The sequence below is a fragment of the Triturus cristatus genome, chromosome 3_2, assembly GCF_964204655.1.
Source record: "Triturus cristatus chromosome 3_2, aTriCri1.1, whole genome shotgun sequence".
Lineage (NCBI taxonomy): Eukaryota > Metazoa > Chordata > Amphibia > Caudata > Salamandridae > Triturus > Triturus cristatus.
Window position 1 is genome coordinate 885754975 of NC_140584.1, and position 27526 is coordinate 885782500.

At 43.6% G+C, this 27526-nt stretch overlaps 1 protein-coding gene and 1 long non-coding RNA gene across 2 annotated transcripts in view; one reads left to right on the forward strand and one right to left on the reverse strand.

Annotated features, from left to right (window-relative positions):
• PIGL (phosphatidylinositol glycan anchor biosynthesis class L) overlaps positions 1–27526 on the forward strand; it is a 383453-nt gene that overhangs the window by 184688 nt on the left and 171239 nt on the right. The gene's annotated exons all lie outside the window — the stretch shown is intronic.
• LOC146858386 (uncharacterized) overlaps positions 1–27526 on the reverse strand; it is a 176253-nt gene that overhangs the window by 146401 nt on the left and 2326 nt on the right. The window lies entirely within an intron of this gene.

Here is a 27526-nt window from a genome sequence, read left to right on the forward strand (position 1 = left end):
CGGGCAGGTAATGCTTGAGTATCTATTCTGAGGTAAGGAATCTGCGGCTAGAAGTCTCTATCGGATGAACAAGTTACTTACCTTTGGTAACGCCTTATCTGATAGAGACTCTGGCCGCAGATTCCTTACGCCCCACTCGTCCTTCTCGCTCTGTGAAAGATTTCCTGGGACGGGGCTTTCCCCTTTCAGGTCACCTGGTGACCTCCAGGGCCAGTGGTCGGTGTACTCCAGGGCTCAGCGCGTCTTATGTGGAAAGTCACAAAAAGTAACTGACATCAGCGTGCCTGGGTGGAGCCTATAGAGGCACCACAAATGTTATTTCCAGCGCAGATGATCCTATGCAGAGCCAAACGACGACACCTACCGGCGTGCAGGGGTACTGCTCACAAAAAATGTCTGGATCCAGTCTGACGCCTGGGGATAATTCTAAGGTAAGGAATCTGCAGCTAGATAATCTTTACCAGATAAGCTGTTACCAAGGGTAAGTACCTTGTTCCTTACAACACTCTATGCCACTTCACTCAAGCAACTCTACTCCTCTCTGTCGCACTCCACTGTATGCTGCTGTACAGCACTCCACTCTACGACAATCTATGCCTCTATACTACATTCCACTCTGTGCCCCTCCACTCTGCGCCCCTCCGCACTGCGCCCCTCCGCTCTGCGCACCTCCGCTCTGCGCCCCTCCGCTCGGCGCCCCTCCGCTCGGCGCCCCTCCGCTCGGCGCCCCTCCGCTCTGCGCCCCTCCGCTCTGCGCCCCTCCACTCTACAACCATCCTCTCTCCACGAATCCACTCTTAAGACATTTTTCGCCACTCCACTCTATGCCACTTTGCTCCATTCTACGCCAATTCACTCCACTCTGCAATATTTTACTCCACTCTTTGCCACGCCACTTCATGCTACTTCAGTCTATGCCACGACACTGCTCAATCCCACTCCACGCCACACCATTCCACTCTATGGCACTTTACTCAACGCCACTCTACTCCGCAAAACTCTTCTCCGTTCTATGCCAGGACACTCTAAGACACTCTGCTCCTCTCCACTCTATGCCCCTCCACTCTACAATATTCCCTCTATGACGCTCCACTCTACACCAATCTACTCCCCTCTACCCTACATTTGTCTACGCCATAACTCTAAAGCCCTACAGTCTACTGTGCGACACTCCACTCCACTCTACTCTACAACACTCTACGCTGTGCCACGACACTCCACTCTATCCCACTCCACAACATTAATCCACCCTGTCACTCCAAAAGACTCTACTCCATTTTGTGAAACTGCACTGTGACACTGAATGCCCCACCATTCTGACACTCTATGCCACTCCACTGACATTCTATTCTTTCATCGTTGCTCCACTGCATTCTATCACACACTGCTCCACTCTACTCCACTCAACACCACTGCACTCTACACCACCCGTCCACGACACTCTACGCCCCTCCACACTACGCCCTTCCGCTCCACTCCATGACAATCCACTATACTTAACACTCCACTTTACTATACTTCACTCTACACTATGCCACTTCCCTCTAAAACACTTTGCACCCCTCCACTCTTTGACACTCCATGATGCTCCATTCCACTCTACAACACCTTTCTCCACGCCACAATACGTCCCTTCACTATACTGTATGCACTCCACTCTATGCCACTCTACAACACTCCACGATACTCTATGCCATGCCACTCTACTCTCAATACTCCACTGTACGATACTTCACTACATGCCCTCCAGTCTACACCAATCCCATCTAGAACACTACGTGCCCCTCTATGCTACCACCACTCCACTCAACTCTATGCCATGACACTCCACAACATCCCATCCCATCCCATCCTATTCCATGCCACTCCACTCTTGACATTCTCCTCCACACCACTGCACTCTACTCTGCTCTACTCCATGCCACAACAATCTATGCCAACACATTCTATACCCCTCCACTCTATGATATTCCACTCTTTCGACACTCCACTCTGCGCCACTCTACTCTACCCTACGTTAGTCTACGCCATGACACTCTACGGCCCTCCACTCTACTCTACACCACTCTACTTTACACCACTCCATTCTACACCATGCCACAACACACTATTCCCCTCCACTGTACACCACTTCACTCTATGCCATTCCACACTACAAGACTGTACCCAACTCCTTTTACTCCGCTATTCCACTCTACAAAATTCTTTGCTTCCCCATGCCTCTTAACTCTGGCGCTCCACTGTACTGCTCTCTACTCTCCAAATCACTCCATTCTACGCCACCCCTGTCTACGACACTCTGCGCTCCTCCATGCCACTCTACACCATTCTACTCTACATCATTACTCTGTATACCACATCCTTCCACTCTACACCACACCGTTCCATTCCACTCCACGCCATTCCACTCTACACCACAACACTACACTTTACTCCACAAACCTCCACTCTACTTCACAACACTCCTCTCCATGACACTTCTGTCCACTCTATGCCACCCCACAACCCTCCACTCTACTCTTCATCACTCTACACCACTCTCCTCTATGCCACTAACGTTTAGGCAGCAGTCAAGCTTGGGTACAATATGACTAAAACACATCGGCAAAGCCAATAGCTCTTGCGTAGATGACGTCTGTTGGCTTTCCCAATGCTTGTTTTAGTAGCCACGCCTTTGTACGTTTGTCCTCTCGTTTTCACGTGCTGGTTTGCCCTGTCTTTAGCAGACATGGGGTTTCTTAGATAGGGAACGCCGTGTTGACAATGTTCCTGCCTTGGGCTGTGTGCGCTTGGTAATCTCTCCAGATCTGTATACGCTCCAGTGCTTTAGCAATGAACTGAAGTGACCCCAGTCTATTTGGTACCAGGGAAGAAAGTGACTGGCGTAAATATTTGGAAGTGGAATGAAGAGATTGTGCAAGCAACTCGTTAGCCTCCAGGGAAAGGTGTGCATCTACACAGACTATGACGACTTCCTACTCTGTGAACAATGGACAAAAGGCAGTTGTAGTGTTTCCAGTGTGTTTATGAAGAAGAAAGCTGGCGCCAGTACAGGTGAGTTCACAGGCTTTGTTGGAAGAAGCCAGGATCCGACCACCAACACCCCTCCCATGATCGACTGACTCTCCTCGAACCCTCTCGACTTCTAAACAGAAATGGTAAAGGGACAACACGTAGGCTGCTTACACATACACCATAGTCTACTGAAAACATTTCCCAGCGCAAATACCAACCGCAAAATGCAACTCCGGATGCAATGACTTCAATCTGGATCCATGGCACAGATAGATTGGTGGGTTAAACAGTGAATTTAGTGGTGTGCATGGAGCATGTTGAGTAAAAGACCGGTATAAGCTTCTTGTGGTTATAATTTAACACAAGTATGTGCAAAATTTTGTTTTCAATAGCTGTTTTAGAGTTTTCCGAGACAATTTAAGCATGTGGAAATGCAAAGCAAGCATTGGAAAAGCTAATAGGTCGAGCTTTTATAATGTGAGTACAAAGCTATTGACTTTGACAATGCTTTTTTGTAAAGTACTATTAAATAAAGTAAAAGAAAAAACATTTGAAAATACTGATGGAAAAGCGAAGACATTTAAAAAAAACACTGAATTTGTTTTCAACCTTTATGAATGGCATGTTTATTTTTTCAATTTCACACAGGAAAAGTAACAGAATTTTAAAAGGCAGTTTCACATACTTAAGCTTGAAAATAACACAGACTAGTAGGTGCAGGTAGTTAAAAATACATAAGAGCTGTTTGAGAAAGTGTCAGAATTTAAATGGAAAGGGCTTGCCGTTTATTTTCCACATGACTCGGAATTGGAACAAATCCTCTGGCCATTTGGTGCTCTGCAGCAGCTTAGGAAGCTGTCCAAGTACATCTTCTATCTCAAATGCAGGCTAAATGAGTGCAGCAACCTGCCCATCCCCCTTGTGCCATTTGTGTGCCAAGGCATGGTCTATCCTGCAACATTTGGAAGGCGGAGTTTAAAAAGAAACCCAAATCCAATAAAGTCTGCACTTTGATCAAAACGTGCAAAAAATATTGGTCGCTGTGCTTTCACAGACAAGCTGGGGTGAGTCAATATGGAGAGCTGCGAGGATGTGAGGGGAGAAAGCAGCACATAAGAGAGAGAGTAAGAAAACACTTGCAATCCAATAGTGTACTTAGAGGAAAGAAGAAAGGTAGCTGCTTCATGATGCAACCTGTGGAAAGATGGAAGAAATCCAGTCAAAGGGATAGAAGAAAAAGTTGTCTCTACACAATAATAGGAAGGAAAATCATTGAATAAGCAAGCAAATGAAATTGACAAGAAAGCCAACAAATGATAAGCAATGAGTGTCCCAAAGCACACTCTAACTATTGTCATTGTGCACAATAATACTTTGACAATAGACAGCTAGAAACGGTCTTTAGGAGAGAACTAAAAGAGTAAAGGATTTCAGAAAATAAGCGGTTGCTGTAAACCAAAAAGTTGATTTTGAGGGCACACTTCCTAGGGTACTCTGAAACTCTCCTCGTTCACGGACATTCATGGAATGTGACAAAAGAAAAATAGGCTAAAGTCCATTGAAGTTCAGTTAATCCTCTCTGTTGCAGCACTTTGAAGCCCCACGTGGTCTACAGCTCTATCTTGACCCTATCAAATTTTATTTATCTTTGAAAACGTTGCACTTTTTCCTACTACCTTCTGCCCTCAAGGAAAGCCTGGGCCTAACTTGAGCCGTTTTATGTCCTCTGGTGATATCTTGCTTCTGTAAAAAAAAAATCAGGAGCTACTAAGGAACAACTATTGTCTAAAGGTTGGAGTCCTCTTAGAAGCCGCGCTCTAAAGAAGGAACTGGTGACATTTAGCGCTATACAAGTGCATCCTAAGAATACAAGTTTAGTATATTGCTATCTCCTTCCACTACAGATCTCTCAAATTATGTCATGTGTGAATAGTTCATTCTGTCCTGATTTACTTCCTTTACACTGGGGTACTTGAAGGCCTGCATTCATATTGTAAAAGGTAGAACTACAGAACAGCATGTGTGCATAAATGACAAGATGTACAAAGGCACATTCACTTTTGCAATGCACAAAATGTGAATTTACACTTAAACCTATTTATAACCCCCTTCCAATAGTAAGCGTGCAACAGGGCACAGTTCAGGATGAGACCAGTTAAGGACTCAACTGGTCTCAGTCTCTCACATTTTTGGATGGGAGTACAGTTAGTGAGGCCTAATACCTATGATGCAGTGCCCCGGGGGTACTTAACTCTAGGGGCCTGTGTCATGAAATTGTCAGGTCACTGTCAGTTTTCCCCCAGATGTGAGACACCCATAGGGCTAAGGCCCCCACTGATTCCGAAGACTAGACCAGTTTCCATTGAGAGCTGAAACGTAAGGTTCGGGTCCAACCACAACTTTATAAGGCATTGTCTTAAATGCACTCTCTAGAGTGATGATTAGAACAGTTAGAGAATCAGGGCATCCAGCTATAATCAACGGAATACAACCTGAATTACTGTGTAGAAGAGGAAATCTTCACATGCCAGGCAGGTTAGGGACGGTGCAGGCCCACAACAGATATTGTCCCAGAAGCATCTCTACAGCTCCTTGTCTTCTGATAATGCGTTGTCTTTCTGAAGATAAGGGAAAGCTGGCCTGCAAGCATCTTGTGGATCCTGTTCCACTTGGTCCACAGAGATGACCTTTATGCATATTCTTAGTATTAGACTTTGTGTCTGCCTTTTTGGCAGTCATGGGTCCAGTCTTGTCCTCCCTTGGCAGTTCAGCTTACAATATACTGACAGGTAGCATATGTTACGGTGGTCATAGAGGCTTAAAGCTAGGCAACTAAAGCCACATATTAAAGCTAACACGGTTCGTACAAGCGGAAAGCAAGTACTGTTGTCAAGGACTATTCAGGACTCTCCAGGACTCTCCAGTGAACGGTCAGTAGGCTGCCTTGCTAGTGGTTTGCAGTTTAAAAAGGCTTGTAACCGAACTATAATCTGCCACACCCATCTATCTCCTGAACGCTTCTAAGTGTAGTAAAGGGTGCATTTTATGTGTACTTGCTTGCAACTCTTACTGATAAAAGGTGGAGCACATCCAGTGCTCACAGGTTTCCAAGTCCATTGGGGGAAAAATATAAAGCTAGTAAAAAAAAATAGGCTCGACAGAGTGCTGCACCTTTACCTAACTATGTTTTTAATACACTACTATTCAAATCAATAAAGTGAACTTCAAGCGTGATGGTGTACTAACAATAAAGATCAATTTCAACTTTAAACTGTACAAAAGCAATGAAAAGATTTTCTAAACAGGTCAGTAAGAGGGGTGTCAACAAAGCTTCAGGACACACACAGTCCTAAACCTACCTCACTCGAGTAAGAACCGTCTGTGACAGCGTCATCTAGAGCTCGCTTCATCATTTTGTTAGCGCTTTGAATGACGGACTTTTGAAAGGAGATCAAGAAATCTCCACAGAAGGGGTAATGTTTGAAAAAATAATTCCCCCGTCTCTCTCACCTACATTCACCCTGACGGAAAGTAACTGCTTAAAGTAAGCTCTTACCTCTTTAAATACTGGATAGTTTTTATTAGTTACTATCGAAAGACAGTACATCGATGCTTGCGTTTAAATCTAACCAATTTCTTTAGGATCTTTTTCAACTTTCTATGTAACCCTTCTCATCCATTAGAATGTATTTGCCTAGTCGGCTATAGCTCTGTGGGTGATCAACTAATGGAGTGCTTCAATTCCAATGTATTGTCTGTTAGGAGTTAACAGGAGGTCTTTGTCAGGATACACTAACTTTGTGTGCAGGATCCAAACTATGTCTCAGCACCCCACCACCAGTGACCTCATACACAGGAAAATAGGAGCCAGTGGTAGAAGTTGGGGAAAGGGAGATGGGCCAAGAGAAAAAAAAACAGAGACACGTGACTCTACCACACTGACTCCTCTCTTCTGTTGGTCAAGGATGTCTTCAGGATGTAGTGGATGTAGGAATCTTAAGTAACTAGTCATTCAGTGTTTTAAACTTAGCTGTAATAGTTAATGGTTGTACCTTAATAATATTGCTGTGTAACCAACTCTCTGTACTTTGATATGAAATTGGTAGTTCCTGAAAACTAACCGCACAAACAATACACAAACTAGCTTTTCTCCCTATGATTTCAATAACTACTGCATTTTACGTCACTATATGCTCGCCTGTGGAAAATGAGTTATCATTTCTACTTGAATTTTGTAGAACTGCAAGAAAAACAACAATTTTAACATCTTGTCCTTCTCTATTAGCAATTTGTAAATACGCACTGGAAGTCTAACAACTTGTGCATGGCGTCCATGTATACATATGCAACACAGTCCAATTTAAGAATCCTTCTTGTTCTGTTACCGTAGGAACCCTTAATATAATGTAACAACCCTAATCTTTGGAAGAGTTCAGATAAATGTTCAAGAAACTAGTTCAAAGTTTGCTTTCTTAAACAGTATGAATGGTCAGTATTATTCTCTGCATCCCTATTGCCCATCAATACTAATCCTTAGAAAGTGATAGACATGAGTAAGGGAAATTCCAAGATCCATGTAGCCAGATTCTTTCTGCAGCAACATTTTATCATGATTGACTAGCAAAGGACGCCATGAGTCTCATGAGGAGAGGAATACTTGATAGTCCAAGATGTTTGCCTCCTCCCTAGAATACACTAGAGTTTATGGCCGCCTGGAAATGGTAGTTCACACTACATAGTAAGCAGTATCTCCAGATGTGTTTTCAGACAGCCAAGTCATATGATTGAGTCCTGTGTCATTTGAACGAAGATGAGCTAAGCAATTTGATCGACCAATATTTATGATCGGAGTCACCTGGACCCTTTCTAGTAACTCGGTGATCATACAATATGAATGTTGAAGAAAACGATGCAACGGAAGGAGTAAAAAAGTCTCATTTAGTGATCTCCTAGTGGAGTCTCTGAACTATGCGCCCAGGCAGCTTGGGAGGAGCCGTAACAACATATTGGCCTCAGTACAAGTGGCAGGAGATTTGTTTAATGGATTGGGTCAAGGCTCTGAGTTCAACCTTGAATCCTTAGTAGACCAATCTGTAGGTTCTGCCATCAGTCCTAGAATCACATCATAAAAGGAAGATGGACCTGATTAGCGATCTAGGCTTACTCCCCATTCCACTTTGGAGCAAAATTTCTAACTAGTGTATTCAGAGTGTATTTAATCTCTCACAATAAATACCATTCCCATTGCAAAATAGTTATACAAAATAGTAGGCACTGAATCAGTGTTACTCTGGTGGTGGAGAAGGTAGGGGAAATATAGCACAGAAATGTGCGGAACTAGACTGGTAAGGCATACTATGTTAACAGACTGATAACACAACAGTCCAGGCCTTTTGTGTGAGAGCTAGTAACCTGTTTATTATCCACCGAATCCACATCTATGCATACACAATGTATTGAAGTATACTGTGTGGACTGTCATTTACCACTGATAGACCAGCACCCCAATAATAAGTTACTTTTTTGGGCACTTGACTACTTCAGGGTTGTGGGTTAATCTTTCAAAGCTTGCTCCAGGAGGTCTGGAGTGGGGGCGGTATAAGCTCAGAAAATGTGTAACACCATAAATAACACTGAATAATATTGATGGCAGTGCTTTATCTTTGGTAAATGAAAGTATGTTTTTAACAAGTGAGTAGCCAGAGTAGGTACATTAAAGATTCACACAAAAAAAGAAAAATGCAGAAGATGCTTGCTCCTTCTTGGACCAAGAAATATCATCAAATGCTATTAAAAGCTCTATAGATTTTGGTGCTGGATTTGACATAACAATGGCCCTGTGGACAGTGTTATCCTATGGTGCTTGGTGTGGGTCAACTTCATGGATATTTAGGTTTTGAGTATTAATATTTATGTATGAATTTGTACAAATGTAGCTTAAGAGATGGTGAGCGCTACATGGGAGTGTACACCAGGGATACAGTACATAATTGTTTACAAGAGGCAGATTATTTGTATAGGGTGATTCCTATTATTTAGAGATGCAATATTCTTTGCAAGTATGAGTCTTTACATCTCTTATGAATTGAAGGAGGGTAAGGTCAGTTCTTATGTTGAGGGAGATTTTGTACAGCATCCTGTGAGCATAGGAGGTGGCCTGTCTTGGTTTTCTTTTTAATTTTTTTTTTTTTTGCAGTTTTCATTTTCTAGCCTAGTGATTTTCTGGCATCAGGGTTTGGCTTGTCTGCTTGATGTTATGTTTTTTCGGTCAGGTATGAAGGGGTTACACTTCCTCTGGCTTTGCATATGATTCAGTTGTTCCTGAAGGTGATGCCAGATTCGCTGGGGAAACAGTGTAGTTCATTTAGGGTTGTGATGATATGGTTAACTTGTTCAGACCTTTCGGTGGGGCCAGTGATATATCGGAAAGGCATGGAATACAGACCGCAGAGTAGGGTGTTGCCTATGTCCAAGTGCAAGAGGACTAAGGCTTGGACTTTGGTTCTGAAGTCAGTTATAGAGAGGAAAGGTTTCAGTTTTTTTCAGGTGCCTTGCTGTCTTGGTCTCCTTCTTTGAAGAAGTCATTCTTGTGCAGCCCAGGGATTTTGCATCAAAGGTCAGCTAGAATCAGGAGCTATCCAGGTTTATTTTGGAGAGCCTGAATACATTTGATGGTTTTGATTCTGTTGGAGAAAATGATGAATTCTGTTTTGGTTGTTTTGAGTTTTGGTGAGCACTGGAAATCCACATCTGAAATAGATGGAGGCAGTTTTTGAGACGCCAAATGTCATGAGCAATACAGATTTCCAAGTACAATTGTGTGTCTGCTTATTGATGGTTTTTAATGATACTGTGAGAGAGTAAGCTTCATAGGGTTATCACATAAAGTTGGAATTTGATGGGGGCAGGATGGGTCTGTGGGGTACTGGCAGGATATGTGTTCTGGAACCTGGAGAGGTCCTCATCTGGATGAATTGAAGGTGGTTGGACTGGTAGGTGGTAAATCCAAAATGTATTCTTATGCACAAGTAAATTTACATTTATGCATCGAAAATGTATGGGTGCTGCAATCGTATTTAAGTGGCCTCAACAGATCCATATAATATTCTGTAAACTCTCAGAATGTATCTGAAAAGTCATGCATTTCATATGACAGTCATTTTTCATTAATTATAATTGATACTCCATTATTTATAATTAAATATACAATCATCAGTTATTATGAAGAAGCCAAGCAAGAGTACTAAATTCCCTTCATCCACCTGCACAGGAGGTGCAAGTTTACAAGTTTCAAGTTTATTTTATTATGATAAGGAACTCTTTATGAGGTCCACATAAAACAACATATATATACAAAACAAAAAATACATAAAATATTATTCCATCACAATTACACGGGACATCTTAATACAGGTCCAAAAAAACATTTAAAAAAGTTGTACAGTTTAAAAGCAAACATTTCATTAGGTGGGTTAATCAAGGCTGCCTTAAATGAAGAAGCAGATAATATGTTGAGTTGTAAGCAAATTGGTCTTAACCACCTACGCCTGCATGACATCAGTGCAGGACAAAGAAACATAACATGATCTAAGTCCTGATCATACAATTGACAAAGATCACAGCATGCCGAATGACCATACCAGCTGGCATGTAGAACTTTCAGCGGAAGCAGATTATGTCTTAATAAGAACACAAGGCGTCTGACGCTTTGGGAGATGTTCCAATACATATACGGTTGAGCTTTCCGCAGGGTATAAGATTCGATAACAGGCGTACCACCTTTTTTTGCTAAACAGAAGTCTCTATCCTGACAAAACCCCAATTCCCAGGAGGCTGACTTCAGAACAGTTTTTAATTGATGAGAGGATAATAAAAATAAAGTCTCCTCATCCAATTTCAATTGCAACACAGCAAATCTGAAGTTTTTTACAATCAGGGAGAAATCATTAAAAGATCCTAATAATTCATTTTTTATAAGATCTCTTAAGGTATTAGGTTCACCTTTAGATAAAGCTACTACCCAACGTATGATACTTGCCAGACCTTGAACCCAGCTGCTACGTAAACCCAGTTCCTGTCTCAAGGAAGCAGTCGAATTTGCTGTACCTACAGACATTAAACTGCGTAAGATTTTCCCTTCCGCAGAGTTTAAAAAACTCCACTTTTTTACATCAATTAACTCAATTCCATATAATAGGGAGGCCGGAACTTTCGCTCTAAAAACATCTAGAAGAATGGAAAAATGCCTTCTACCTGTGGCTTTATACAGGGAAACTAAACTCTTTCCCTGAGAAATAGCCTTCCGAGAGTTATTGTCAATGTGTAATTTGTCACTTAAATTATAAGTGACAATTTTACCTAGGAAGGTGTAAGATTTCACACATTCCAGTTTTTTCCCCCCCGCAACCCATGGATAATTAAGGCATTTAGGCTTCTTTCTACCAGAAAAGCAAATCACTTTGCTTTTTGCCGTGTTTATTGATAAGAAATGACTTTCCGCATATTCAGAAAGTGCTTGCAACCGATTGTTCAGGCCCTTTGGGGTGAGATCCAAAATCAGGATGTCGTCTGCATACATAAGGCATGCAATTGGAACTCCGCCCAAGGACGGGGCAATACCGGCGCAAGCAGAAAGTGTGACGGGTAAATCAACTGTATATAAGGAAAATAGCAATGGAGCCAAAAGGCAACCTTGCTTCAACCCATTGGAAGTGGGAATTAATTTAGATACTCCACGTTCACCTCCAAGTAGAACTCTGCACCAGGTGTCAGAGTAAAGGGCGCGAATTAACTTAATCAGGAATGGGGGCATACCTAAGTTAAATAACTTTCTCCACAGCAGAATTCTATCTACTTTATCAAAGGCGGTGGAGAAGTCAATAAAGGCGCCATATACCTGACCACCACGGACTTTCACATATTTTTCATTAATAACTTGCAATGCAGTCAGGTTATCTAAAGTTCCATGATTTTGTCTGAAACCTGTTTGCTCCATGGGAAGAATTTTATGTTCAGATACCCATTGATTCATTAAAGTAAGCACACATTTTGCGAAAACCTTACCAATGGCATCAAGCAAAGCGATTTGACGGTAATTTTGCGGTAGATCTCTTGCCCCTTTTTTATATAAAGGGACAATAATACTACCTTTCCAGGAGGGGGGGACTGTTCCACTAGAGAAACAAAATTTAAACACTGGAAAGAGTATTTTACTCCAAAGTTCACTCTGGTGTTTTAATACTGAAATTGGGATTTTATCAGGACCCATCGCACCAGAGGAGCGCATATTCTTAATGGCACACTCAATTTCTTTTTCCGTTGGACAGTCAAGTATACGTGAGACATTATCAGATTCAACATTAAAAACTTGAGAATTATTGTTACTGTACAACTTCTCGATATAATGAACCCACACCTGTTCCTCAATGGCGATAGGCGTGGGACTGGCTCTGGTACCACAACCTTTGCCAATTAAGGACCAGAATGTCTTGGCTTGGCCATTATAAGAAGCTTCCCTCAGTTGAATCCAGAGGGCATCTTCCTTAGAACGTTTTAAACGGGCCTTAAGCCTACCTCTCCTTCTTTTTAAAATAAACAACTTAGACTTAGCTTCTTGGGTAAAGAGTAAAAATTGTCCCCTTACCACTTTGTTTATTTCTCTGTTTATAGCCCGTAGAGGATGAGGGACTACGAGAGATTGTTTCACACCTGGTCTCTTTTTTGCACTAGCAGTTACAGAATCTAAAAAATTAATAAAACTCAACAGCTCTCTCCCTTCCCAGAGGGGTAAATTCTCAACAGTAAAATATAAAAGAGGCACCACATTTTCAACAGTACAAGGGTTCCAAAAACATATCCCTGAGCTGGAATCAAAATTCACAAAATCTGTATCCAGACTCCACGGATCCACTTTCTGAAGACTAATGGAGACAGAGAGCATCAATGCATTATGGTCACTAAGAGTAGACTCAATGACCTTCATATCCTTCAGTAGGTGAAAACCGGCATAATCTACCATGATAAAATCAATAATAGATTTTCCCTTATTAGATTTATGAGTATAAGCTGCCGGAGTGTCAGACGGAAGCCTCCCATTTACTATTAAGCATTCAACTTTAAGTAAACCATCTAAGATAAGTTTACCTCTTTTGTTAGTTTTAATTTTGGAGGGAAACTGGGCAGATGGTATATTCAAAGACTCTTCCAATTGACTATTTCTAAACAACTCCAACCCACAATTAGATATATTACAATTTAAGTCCCCGAACATTAACACATGCGGAGTTGGGGAGACATCCAACGCTTTAGTTAAAAAAGTGAACAAAGTTTTTAAACCAGCATTAAAACTACAATTGGGGGGAATATAAATATTAACCACAATCAACAATCTATTAGGGTAATCCTCAAATACATCTTTTAGGGTTATTGCTTGAAACAGTTTCCCTGGATCTAGGTAGTGTGAATAGTTCCATTGCAATCTGTTAGATAACAAGCATGCTAACCCTCCCTTAGCATCGCCTCTTCTAGTGCTGGTTGCGCTGTATTCCAAAATAAAATAATCTTTTTCCAAAGCTAATCTTCCTTCAACCCAGGTTTCTTGCAAACAGATTATATCTGCCTTTTGAGAATGCAAGAAACCCAATTTCTCCTTATAATCCTTGAATCCGGCAGTATTCCATGAGATAAATTTCAGCTCTTTGTTAAAAATTGGAATGTTGTTTAGAACAGGGAGCAGATTTACTCGCTAGAACTCCAGGTAACCAACTCCATTTAGATTGGTCATCCTTCACTGTCTGCTTAAGGGGGGGGGGTTTTATACGAAACTAGCCTTTCATTCCTAGCCACACAAATTTTTAGGTCCTCTGATCTGAGATTAAACCAATCCGACAACAGCACACCCGTATTAGGGGGAAGTGATAGTGAAGAATTGGCGAGAATACTTTGAGTACATTTTTCCCCAAAGTGTGGCATGACATCTATCCCTCTAACTTGTAATTCCTCTGCCCACTGTAGAATAAGATTTAACACAACTTTCGAATGGAATTTCACCCTTGTTGATCTTATTGGTTTCCCCACGAAGGAGTTAAGGAGAAATACAATATCTAAATCGGACGTTTGGATTAATTTCAAACTTTCGATCTCTTTAAAGCAGATCAATAGGGCAGATCTATTTAAAATTAAATCTGGTTCAAATAAGGGAGAAAAATCAAGATATAAAGTATCCACATTTATTTTTTCTTTTGGGAGAATAACTGTCATTGAGGATGGAACCTGAAAGGGTCTTGCTAAAGGATTTAGGGAAGTAGGCGACGGGATGACAGAGGAAGAGGTAACCTTAGGAATAACTTGGCAAGATCCTGCTTTAACATTACAATATGTTGAAAAAGGATTGGCGGAAGGGTGGGAAACCTTAGGGAGGAAAGGATTGGTAAAGCTTATAGGACCTAGACCAGAGGAAGGGGCGTCTTCTTTAGGCGAGACAACCCTAGCTTCTACATGCAAGGTAGGAGACTGCTCCACCTGCGGAGAATCTTCTAGACTTAATTCAGCATTCTTATCAAAAAGAAGTTTCCTCTGTCTTTTTTTAGCGAATCTTCGGATGGGTTTCCTCTTCTTCATTCTAATCTTTTTGTTTTTCAGGGGACTCACTTTTCCCATCAATCCAATATTTACTTTGGGAATCTCCTCTTCTTTGCTTGATGGCAAGGAGAATATCGGAAAGAGAGATGGAATTTCGGATTTAGGAATGAGAGGAGATGTTACTATTACCTCTATCTTGTCACTGATTGGGGCTATACAATTAGCGCCAGCCGAAACCACTTTGGAAGGATTGGGGACAGCAGGAAGAACTACAGGCTTCTTTTCCTTTTGACCTTCTGTCAAAGGAGAAGATTGAGCTGAATCCAAAACTGCCGAAGCGGAAGGAGCGCTTATTTTTGGGGGCACCAACAGAGAAGCCGATGGTATGGGAAGATCTGACACTAACTCATTTTTTCTTAGCAAGAGAACTTGCAAAATTTGCGTTACAGTGTCAAAAATACATTCCGAACCTCCCACAAACTTTTCGAGTAAACTCAAAATCGAAGAAAGAATTGATTCCAAAGAGGACAAAGAATTAGAAATTAGCCACCCATTAATATTTGGAGAACCCTCAGCTAAATTGTTCAACACTGGACCTGAACAAGATGTAAAATTTAATTGTGGAAGGGAAAAATCTAGTTTATTAGAGGGTGTGCTACTTAGAGGACCGGTACTCGAAATAGTTATTACTTCCTCTAAAGGCACACCTTTAGGGTTCCCATGTAACGATCCCACCCGCGCCCTATGAGCAGTTAAATCAATGTCAGGCAGTGTAAAATCATTACCTACTACAGGGGTTTTAACTAACGCGACTGACAAAAGATCAGTATTTACTGAAACTTTAGGAACATCCATTAGTGCATCTTGGGAGGGAACAATTTTATCAGATTTTGAGGGCATATTATCCGAAGATTCAAGGGGAGCATTCTGTTTCAGATGTACATTGTTTGACGCCGAAGGCGAGCCCCTTAGTACTTCGGGACTAACTAGAATAGGCAAAGATTGACTAGCAACCAAGCCTAAACTAGAGGAAACTTCAATGACCCCATTAACAGGCACAGAATCTTTAAACCCTGGGATTTCATTCGGGGGCTGCAGATCAGTGGGTTTATCTTTCCCTTTGTCCCATAAATTGAAAAGCTGACATTGACCTTTCAATTGCATGGAAGTTACAATTTGGTTCCGTAGGGGGTTAGATTTGGTTTTAGACCCAGATCTCCCTACAATCACTCGCCCAGAGCGTAGTTTTTTAGCCGTCATGAGACTGTATTACAAGGGGAGTAAAAATCAATTAATAACAATTGTAGAATAAGAGACCTAAAAATCCTAAAATACAAAACAAATCTATAGAGGCAGTGTCACACGGATTTGATACCGGAGAACCAAGGGAGGGGGCCCAGCCCAGCCTTCTTCAGCCTCTGACGGCCTCAGACGGTCCCGCCCTTGTCCCGGGCTTCTCCCGGCGCGCTCCCGCGCGCTCCCGCGTTGCGGTGTCACACGGGAGGGTTATAGCCGCGCTGAGGCGGGGGAGGAGCCAGCAGGGAGAGCGGGTCAGCTGCTGGTGATGCCGAGGGTCGGGCGCTCCTGGGACTTGAAGTCCTCGCCTGACCACGCTCGCAGCCCTGCCCACACCACCGCCACAGAGGCTCTGTTTGTTAAAAATACCTCGCAGGCACAGCACACTTCCAGCAGCGCTAAGCAGAGAACCAGAGGCGAAGCGGGACCCGCGAAGCGGGTTCCGCGAGGAGTTAATTGATGAGATTAAAAGAATAGCAGCTCCAGCGTGCTCGCAGTCCAAAGCTCCCTCTTCAGTCCACACAGGCGAGAAACCCAACGATGAAACTGACACGCTGGTTTTAGCCGCGCTGAGGCGGGGGAGGAGCCAGCAGGGAGAGCGGGTCAGCTGCTGGTGATGCCGAGGGTCGGGCGCTCCTGGGACTTGAAGTCCTCGCCTGACCACGCTCGCAGCCCTGCCCACACCACCGCCACAGAGGCTCTGTTTGTTAAAAATACCTCGCAGGCACAGCGCACTTCCAGCAGCGCTAAGCAGAGAACCAGAGGCGAAGCGGGACCCGCGAAGCGGGTTCCGCGAGGAGTTAATTGATGAGATTAAAAGAATAGCAGCTCCAGCGTGCTCGCAGTCCAAAGCTCCCTCTTCAGTCCACACAGGCAACAGGTGAGAAACCCAACGATGAAACTGACACGCTGGTTTTAGCCGCGCTGAGGCGGGGGAGGAGCCAGCAGGGAGAGCGGGTCAGCTGCTGGTGATGCCGAGGGTCGGGCGCTCCTGGGACTTGAAGTCCTCGCCTGACCACGCTCGCAGCCCTGCCCACACCACCGCCACAGAGGCTCTGTTTGTTAAAAATACCTCGCAGGCACAGCGCACTTCCAGCAGCGCTAAGCAGAGAACCAGAGGCAAAGCGGGACCCGCGAAGCGGGTTCCGCGAGGAGTTAATTGATGAGATTAAAAGAATAGCAGCTCCAGCGTGCTCGCAGTCCAAAGCTCCCTCTTCAGTCCACACAGGCAACAGGTGAGAAACCCAACGATGAAACTGACACGCTGGTTTTAGCCGCGCTGAGGCGGGGGAGGAGCCAGCAGGGAGAGCGGGTCAGCTGCTGGTGATGCCGAGGGTCGGGCGCTCCTGGGACTTGAAGTCCTCGCCTGACCACGCTCGCAGCCCTGCCCACACCACCGCCACAGAGGCTCTGTTTGTTAAAAATACCTCGCAGGCACAGCGCACTTCCAGCAGCGCTAAGCAGAGAACCAGAGGCGAAGCGGGACCCGCGAAGCGGGTTCCGCGAGGAGTTAATTGATGAGATTAAAAGAATAGCAGCTCCAGCGTGCTCGCAGTCCAAAGCTCCCTCTTCAGTCCACACAGGCAACAGGTGAGAAACCCAACGATGAAACTGACACGCTGGTTTTAGCCGCGCTGAGGCGGGGGAGGAGCCAGCAGGGAGAGCGGGTCAGCTGCTGGTGATGCCGAGGGTCGGGCGCTCCTGGGACTTGAAGTCCTCGCCTGACCACGCTCGCAGCCCTGCCCACACCACCGCCACAGAGGCTCTGTTTGTTAAAAATACCTCGCAGGCACAGCGCACTTCCAGCAGCGCTAAGCAGAGAACCAGAGGCGAAGCGGGACCCGCGAAGCGGGTTCCGCGAGGAGTTAATTGATGAGATTAAAAGAATAGCAGCTCCAGCGTGCTCGCAGTCCAAAGCTCCCTCTTCAGTCCACACAGGCAACAGGTGAGAAACCCAACGATGAAACTGACACGCTGGTTTTAGCCGCGCTGAGGCGGGGGAGGAGCCAGCAGGGAGAGCGGGTCAGCTGCTGGTGATGCCGAGGGTCGGGCGCTCCTGGGACTTGAAGTCCTCGCCTGACCACGCTCGCAGCCCTGCCCACACCACCGCCACAGAGGCTCTGTTTGTTAAAAATACCTCGCAGGCACAGCGCACTTCCAGCAGCGCTAAGCAGAGAACCAGAGGCGAAGCGGGACCCGCGAAGCGGGTTCCGCGAGGAGTTAATTGATGAGATTAAAAGAATAGCAGCTCCAGCGTGCTCGCAGTCCAAAGCTCCCTCTTCAGTCCACACAGGCAACAGGTGAGAAAACAGGAGGTGACATCACTGGTGTCCCGCTAAAGCCATCTTAACTACCACCACCTCCAAACTGTAGAACTCCTATTCCAGTTCATGCTCATTAACGGTGTCTCTGTAGCACTCCATGCACGCACCAGACCTCATCACCTATTACATGCTTTAAGCCCACTTCATCTCAGAGTTATGGTTCAACCCTCAGTCCTACAGGCTACAGCATCCATTGTGTGGACTGTGCACATAAGAAGGGAGGAGGTGTCCATAAGTCCTTCTGATCCTGCACACTGGGCAAGCAAGTAACACTCAACTCCATGGAGTTGCTGACATGCCATTTCTTCTCTTTGCGACACAGCTCACCACCTTCCATTTCTAAATAGGCCTCTTAGGCAAAACAAGGACTTAATTGATTAATTCTGAGATCTCCTCACCACCTCATCCATCCAACCTGCCCACAATATCCTCTTGGGTGTCTAACCTCCCAAACAACACAAGCTCAAAAAAAAAAGTTGCAACTTCTTCAACAGACTCAAAGTGGCACAGCATGTCGCATAACAAGCACACTCCATAGACCCAACCAAACCACTCCATAGGCCAAGTCCTTGGCCTTCTCAAAATCACCACCAATCCAAAGCAAACCATCCATACTCTTGAGCTGGACTGACCACTTAGTCATCCCTATCTCCCTGCCCTACCAACAAACCAAGATCAACACAAAAGAGGAGGCACACCATAAGAGACTTTCCTTAGACAACGTAATGCTTTCACTCATCTCTTGCCCTATCAACTCCAAATCTGATGCAACACCCATCTAAACACATTTAACCTTTATATGGAAAACTGTGTCAACATCCATGCCACAATAAAGCACACTAGCCCAAGCCACAGCATTTAGCGCTTGTGCACCTTAAAGACCATGCTGATCATAAATGATCCATCCACAGATAGGAAAGAGAATGAATGAAAAACAGAACTCCAGATGACCTCAGGATACTGACGTCTCTTTGCAACATGCAGACAGCTCATCACATCAGCCAAAATAAAGTACTATACAAACATCATCAATGAAGCCACAAACAGAAGCAGGATGCTTTTTTAACATAATCAAGCACTGCATCAGTCCCGTGCCGGACCCACCTATCGCTCACTACACAGAAAAGTGAAATGCCATTAACCTTATTTCAGTGAAAAAATATAGAAGATCTGAAATTACATCGGCAATACCAAGCCTGGTTTATCTCCTACAACCCCCCTTCGAATAGAATCCCACAATGTTCAACCTTTAAAGCCCTGTCTCTTGCAGATCTCTTCAACAAACTCAACTTCATCAAAGCAACAACTTATGAAGATGATGTCTTACCCTCGTCCTTCAACAAAACCTTTTCTGTAGATGCTCTCTTGCTCCTATTTACCATTGTCAATGCCTACCTTTCTCAAGGTGTCTTCCCAAGAGCTCCTGTAGAAGCCTACACTAGACCTTGATGACTACACCAATTCACCTGCCACTCATCAGCAAGATCATTGAAAAAAGTAGACAGAAAGAGACCAGGCGCTAATGAACAGACGTCCTTCTCAGAAATATCCGCCTACCCGCAAACCGTAATCCCGGACTACATATGGTCCTTACTCAAGCTTACGTCCTGAGGAAGCCCCAGGCCGTACAGCCGTGTAAAGGGGGCGAAACACGTGTTGGCTGGAACCCTAACACTTTGATCTATGGATCATCCATTCTTCATGCTTCATAAAAATCCTTTAAAAATAACAAATAACTTTATATTGGAATTTGTTCTGGGAAAAGAGTGAGGATCTTAACCTGTCCTTGACAAACCTTTAACCTTTCACAAAATGTGTGCGATCTTTATTTTTCTCAGGTGTTGTCCCATGCAGACGACGCCCAAAGCATTGTCTAAATATTAGACAACTTGCTACTGGTGGCGGACAAGTTCAAGTCTTGTATGACTGAAATGAGTATCTGGATGAAGGAGAACTGGCTAAAACGTAACACTGAAAAGCCTGAGATTTTGATCTGTGGTGCGCAAAACTCGCTGTGGTCTGAGCTCTGGTGGCCAGAGAGGTGTGGCCCTTTACTCACCCCTATGGCCTCTGCAAAAAATCTTTGGGTGATTTTCGATAACACCCTCACCACCCTCACCTTCTACTCTCAGGTCAACTGGACAGTGATCTTCTGCTTCTTCATTATGAAGATCCTGAAGAAGGTCTTTACTTTGCTACCTGTGGAATTAAGAGTTTCAGTGGTCATAGCCCTCATTACATCTCGCCTTGACTACTTTAACGCCCTATATTTAAAGTCCAACAAGTACTCTTAACAAACTTCAAGTCATCCAAAATACGGCTGCCCTGGTGGTTCTGGATGTTCTTAAACATCTTTCTGTTAAGGAGGGATTGCACTCACTTCACTGGCTTCTCGTGAAGAAGCAGGTGATTGTCAAAGAACTCTGATTGGTCTATATGGCTATTCACCAGCAGAACCAGTTGTACCTGAGAACTGCTTTCAATTGGTATTCTCCTAAAAGACAGCTCAGCTATACAGCACTGAGGAAGGTGATCATTCCCAGGTTCCAGAAGGTTAGATGTGATGGCTGCGCATTTTCTGTGGCAATGGCCATGTTATGGGGACGCTCTGCCTGAGACCTGCCTGCTGCCCTGATCACTTACCCGCCGTGAGGGGAACGGCTATTTCAGTGGGGATATTTCCTTGGCTTTCCTTCACTCTGTTTGCGGACGCCTCCGCCACCACCGTGAGGGGAACGGCATACCGGAACTCAATTTCCCGGCATCCTTGGTGAGCGGCGCTTGCGGTGACGACACCTGGCAGCGCCGGATCACTACTTAGGCTGCCAGGTGTCACCGCAGCGCGGGACGCTCTGCCTGAGACCTGCCTGCTGCCCTGATCACTTACCCGCCGTAAGGGGAACGGCTATTTCAGTGGGGATATTTCCTTGGCTTTCCTTCACTCTGTTTGCGGACGCCTCCGCCACCGCCGTGAGGGGAACGGCATACCGGAACTCAATTTCCCGGCATCCTTGGTGAGCGGCGCTTGCGGTGACGACACCTGGCAGCGCCGGATCACTACTTAGGCCGCCAGGTGTCACCGCAGCGCGGGACGCGCGCGGGCGGCGCCCGGGCGAAGCCAGAACAGACTGGACTGGGCAACCCCCCTAAGGTTGTATCCCTATTAGACGCCTTCAGGTACCACTTATCTTGCCTATTTAATTTTGTATGTTGGGGAGTGTAGCGATAGGGATATTGAGTGATAATCTAACTATATATTGACCTCATATTTCCTGTACAACTTCATTGACTAGTGAAGCTAATAACACCCTTATTTGATATCGCGTCTTTGCCACTACCATGTCAGCTAAAGATACGAAAGGGAAAGCTTCCAATGTCAAATTTACTGGAACTATGGACCAATTTATTACTAAAGTCAATTGCGTTATTGATCAGGAAATCACGCTCCTGGAATGTCGCGTATCACAGGATCTCGTAGCGGCCAGGAGGTCTTCACTGGGCCAAATAGCCAACGTTTGTACCCCCGTCCAACACACTACTACAAGCCTTGTAACCCCACGCTCTGACATGGATGTTTCGACTTTGGACTTGCTGCCCAGTGGAACAGTCGCAGTATCAGTGGGTGAACAGTCCATGGTCTCTGATTCATTGTTGAACTCACCCTGCCCATTACCATCCACACATAGTGTAAACCCAGAGCCATGCACTAGACAACTGCGAGATAGGCATCCTGGGGCTGTCCCCAAAACTAAGCAAGGGTATATTCCCACAAATGGTGGAAAGGCCAAGAAAGGAAATAAAAAAACAAAGCCTGTGAACCACCATTTGAGAAATTCTAGAACGCCTAATGTCCATCTGGAGCAGCATACACCGGCTACACCTGTAAATAAAAATGCACCTTCAGTTCTCCCATTACCTTTTATGCAGGCTGTAAGCGGGGGGGCAAATGACATAATTAGGGACGAGGGAATGTGCCATGATTTATCTAATATTTATGACACAATTAGATCTCTCCTCCGCCCCATAGAGGATAGAATAAATAAGATTGAAGAACATCTATCCAGGATTGAACAAGGGCTCAGGGGCCTTTTTGCTTCTAGAAATAACACTGATCAACCTGGGGTTTGCAAAACATTGGATAATACCCGAATAGAAATTGCTTTGGCTGCCACCCAAAACTTGCCAGGATTGCCCTTAACTCACCAGGATCTAACCGCAATCGACAAGCCTATAGTTGTGCCCGCTAGTGAGCAATCCGCCCAATGCAAAGCACTCCAATATAAACATGATGCTAGGCATCCTATACCCGAGACACCAAGGGGAGAAAATATTCCAAATTTACCTCCCGAAGCTGCCCCATTTGTTGTTATCTTAACAGGGGTTCCCTTATTGGGTAAACATGAGGTTGAATCCCCTATAACCCTGAGAAACAGGGTTGTGCACTGGCTTAATAAAAATAGACCACTTCCATTGCACAAAACCTGTAAGATAACCATGGTTAGGAGGGCACCATGGGTTGGCCATTTAGTAAAAAACATAGAGGGGGATTGTATCCTAATTAATTTTGATGATCCCACTATAGTCGACTATATCTGCAATTGGAATGATTCCAAAATAGGTGTGTCAATTAAGGCCTTTCCTTTGACTTACTTTTACCCCCCTGGCCATTTTGCCATAAAATCTGATGGATGGAAATTTGTGCACAGGAATGGGAGGGGCCCGCCACAAGGGCACTGGTCTAGACGCCCCTTCTCCTTAGATTCTATTCCCTTGCAAAATCGGTTCAGCAGCCTGGAGTCTGTTGATTGACTGAGGGGCGGCCGAATTGCATTAGGCAATTCCCTGCTCTCCCCAGGTTGCTGTTTATCCGACGATACATCCATCCCTTTGAAGGTAATAGACGTTTATAACAGTAATTTTACTAATAGGGAAGTAACATCAGGGGTAAGATCAAGCGTTACATCTGGTAAGCCTTATGTGGAGAAGCCAACTGTTGTACTCCCGAGGACCTTAGTAGAAGTAGGAAGTACCTCTGAGGAAGGTGCTGACAAACCTACAACTAGCCTAACAATATCCAAAAATGTTATATTACCAGAGGTAGGACTTAACATCATGACCTGGAATATAGCTGGCCTAAGTACAAAGTTAAATACCCCTTTTTGGAACGATTTCATTGCACAAGGGTTTGACATTATATGTCTTCAAGAGACCTGGTATAAAGAAGCTATCTATGTGGAAGGCTACACATCACACTGGGTACTGGCTGTGAATTCAGCAGCAGGAAGGGCAAAAGCTGGCCTCTTAATTCTGGTATCAACCAAATGAATTCAGTTCAAGCCTAATACTTATTATGAGGTGGCCCCTTACGCTCAGTTATTATGTTTGGAGCATGCCGCAGGCAAGGACTTAATCATTATTAATTATTATAACAATACCTTTGATGCACGCAGGGGTCCCATTGTGTACGAAATAGGTAGAGAAATAGATAAGTTGCTGGCTGGTTCTAGGACCCAACCGATTTTATTTTGGGCAGGAGATTTCAATATACAGGTCTGTCCACATGCAAACCAAAGGACATGTGGTTTCTTGGGGGAAATAGATGATAATGTTAACCCTCCACATACCCATTTCCCTCATGATGACTACGGAACCTCTCTTAATAATTTGATAGCTAAATTGGATTTAGAGTTACTCAACTGTTCCCTGAAAAAGGGTAATATTATATGCCCAACCTTTACAGGCAGGGGTGCCCACTCCAACATTGACCACATACTTGTCTCCTGCAACACTGCTTATACTGATCTATGGATAACAGAGCAAGCAGTAAGCGACCATAATAGTATCTCTGTAACTTTACTGACGTGGGGAAATGTACATTCAGACCCCACCAGTTCTGTTTGTGATATTGTTGCAGAGAGACCAAATGGGGTAAGAATTAAATGGGCCAATGTCAATTCTGTTAAACTTCTGGGAGAAGTTATTACTAAATGTATAACTGAAATTGACTACTGCCTAAGTAATGAGATAGTACCTGCCATATTGCTTTCTAAATTTTATCAAATTAATACTGTTATTGAAGGCTTATTGACAGGTAGCAGGTCAGTTGGATGGTTTGACAAAAATTGTATACAGGCATTGTCGAGATTAAAAACTGCCCTGGCCATTAAACCTAGGGATAATACCCTCATCAAAGCTGAACGTCATAACTATAAGACTTCCCTGGAAATCCGGAAGAAAGAAATACAGGAGGAGCTATGGCATAAACTCAATTTAGCTGCTAACACAAACAATAATGGTTTATTTTGGGAGACAATCAACTGCCCTTTCCTTAAGAATGATACCACCCCCGAATTAACGTCTTATGTAAACTGCAATGATTGGATTGATCATTTTTCTAATATTTTTAATCCTGATAGGCTGGTTTTAGATCTTTTAGCAAATCACAACTCTGTATGGTTATCGTCACCTTTATCCATTAGCCTGGATGAGGTTTATTTGGGGCTGGCAAAAAGTAAAGGGTGTAAAGCCCCGGGCCCGGATGGTGTCCCTGTGGATCTGTACAAACAGGAGATGGCTCTCTGGGCACCTATTTTAACCCGTATTTTTAATGCGGCTATAGAAGGTAACCTTCCTTTGACCTGGGGACAATCTATCATTGTCCCCCTATTTAAGAAGGGGTCCAGGTCCGAGGCACGGAACTATCGCCCTATCTCCCTCCTGGACTCATCAATTAAAATTTTAAGTAGAATACTCCTTAATAGACTGGAGATATGGGCAGAAGAAAATACTATTTTATCACCAGTTCAATATGGGTTCAGGAGGGGAATGGGCACGATGGAGCAGTGCCTGAACCTCGACCTCATCATAAATAAATATGTTACGGTCAAAAAAGGGAATCTGTTTTTATGTTTTGCGGACCTCAGCAGTGCCTTCGATCTGGTCGAACATTCTATTTTATGGCCGATACTTTTGGAAATGGGCGCACCAATAGATATTGTACATTTCTTGGCCAGACTATACGAAAGGCTCTCCTGTAAAGTGCGTTTTGGGCCCGATGGGGAATCTACACCCTTTTTTAGAGTTACTCGAGGCATTAGGCAGGGTTGTGTCTTGGCCCCTTTGCTTTTTTCTCTGTTTGTTAATCAAATCGATTTAATTCTTAGGCAAGTTCCTGCTGACGCTCCTCGAGTAGATGGCGATCCCATCCCAATACTGCTATATGCGGACGACGCCGTCCTCCTGTCACGTACCCAAATTGGCTTACAACGTTTAATTGGCTGTTTTTGTAGGTTTATTGACAATAGGAAACTGCTAATTAACAAAGAAAAAACATATGTAATGACTTGCGGGAACAAGAAAGGGGTTAAAAGGACCTTTTTCCTAGACGAGAATAAAATCCAATCCGTGACTAGCTTTTGCTATCTTGGTGTCACATTCTCTGGTGACGGGAGATGGGACAATGAATGCGAAAATGTGCGCCTTAAAATGGTAAAAAATACTAATGGAGTATTCAGATTTGCTTCCAAGCTTGGGAATAGTAGGATTAAGGATATGATTTCGATTTATAAAGCCAGATGTATATCATCAGCCTTATATGGCGCTGGTGTGTGGGGGCACCACACCCTTTGTGGTAATCGCATCCAACTCAACGAAAACTCATTTTTGAGGCGTCTATTGAGTGCCCCTGCATCAGCCTCCACAGAGCTAATTCATAGAGAGGTGGGTTTAGATTACATCGAAGATCTTGCAGCTCTTCGCCCTCTGGCTTTATGGCGTTCCATCTGGTCCAAAACCGAAACCATATTTACTCAAAAAGTAATTAGAGACTGTCTAAGGCTGGACCACTGTTTGCATATTCCCTGGCTCAGACATATTTCTTACTGGTATAAGCTCCTTTTTAATTTGGATCCTTTTTTAATACCTGAGGAAGCTGCCAGTATATCTAAATTAGATCTCAAGGTGTCTTTCTTACGTCATTCAAGACAATCTAGAGATCTTGTCTGTGTCAAACAACGCACCTATGTTTTTTACCGTGAAAATAACCTAAGTGAAGGTTTCCAGCCATATCTGACAGAAGTTACAAGAAGATCTCACCGTTTTGTTCTTACTCGCCTAAGGCTTGGTATAGTACACCACCTTGTGTCCTTCCCTATCACTAGGCAGCATAGTAATACTTTATGCCCCTGTGATGATTTATCCAAACAGAGTTGTTGTCATTTTATGCTGTTTTGTAAATTTTATGTGTTTTTAAGACGACATTTTTTAAAACCCATCTTTTTAAGATATAATGTACGGTTTACTAGGAGTGCAATGCAGCTAATGTTTAATCTGGAAAGTGCAGATATATGTTTCTATATAGCTACCAATATTCTGAAAAGTATGAGTGCTAGGAAATCCATTGTTATGTAATTCATCAGATCTCCAGCAAGTTGCACCGTCACTTTATCAAGTATCGTAAGCTTCTCTTTTTTGCACATGTCCAGAATTGCGGATCGCATTTATTTTATTCTGTATTTTTTGCACATTAACCGGCACGTTAGTTTTTAGGATTTATAAATTATTAAGCTTATCAGAACTATTTTATCTGTTTTATATTGTTCGTCCCATCATGCATTGGCCCTTTTATGGGGATGGTATCATAACTAGTTTACGGGGATAGCATCACAATCAATTTGTTGTATATACTCATGCAATTGGTCTATATTCTGCCTTTTTATATTTTTACTGTATGACTGTTGAATGTTTTTATTTTATGTCTGCTATATGGCTGTATATACATGCCGAATAAAGCATTTTGAACTGAACTGAGATGTGATGGCTGCGCATTTTCTGTGGCAATGGCCATGTTATGGAATACTTTAACTATATGGATTGCGAGTCTAAATTCCTAAACTGTGTTTCGTAAGCAACAATAAACCTGGCTATTCTCTCAACCTTAATGATGCTCTTGGGGTATAGCCCTGGCTGTTTCTTGCCAGTGCTAGCGCTTAGCTGCCTTTTGGCTTGATGCACTTTATAAATCTAAATACAGAAATCTTCATATAGTTATTAATTTTCATAAATCATATCTTGCATCGTTTCTTGATATTGTACATCTAGGCATTGTAAGGAAAACCAGTCCCTTCATCGGGGGAACAATAAATATATTTTTACAAAAATAAGAATCTAATGCATAACAGGCACTTCGAACGTTGGGACTAATAAAACACAAGAACCTCACCAAAGTACCGTCCAATTTGTGTGAAGGCTTGAAAAACAAGTATATACCTCTCTGTCTTCTAATCCTCCAAATTGCATGTTTTATTTGCATT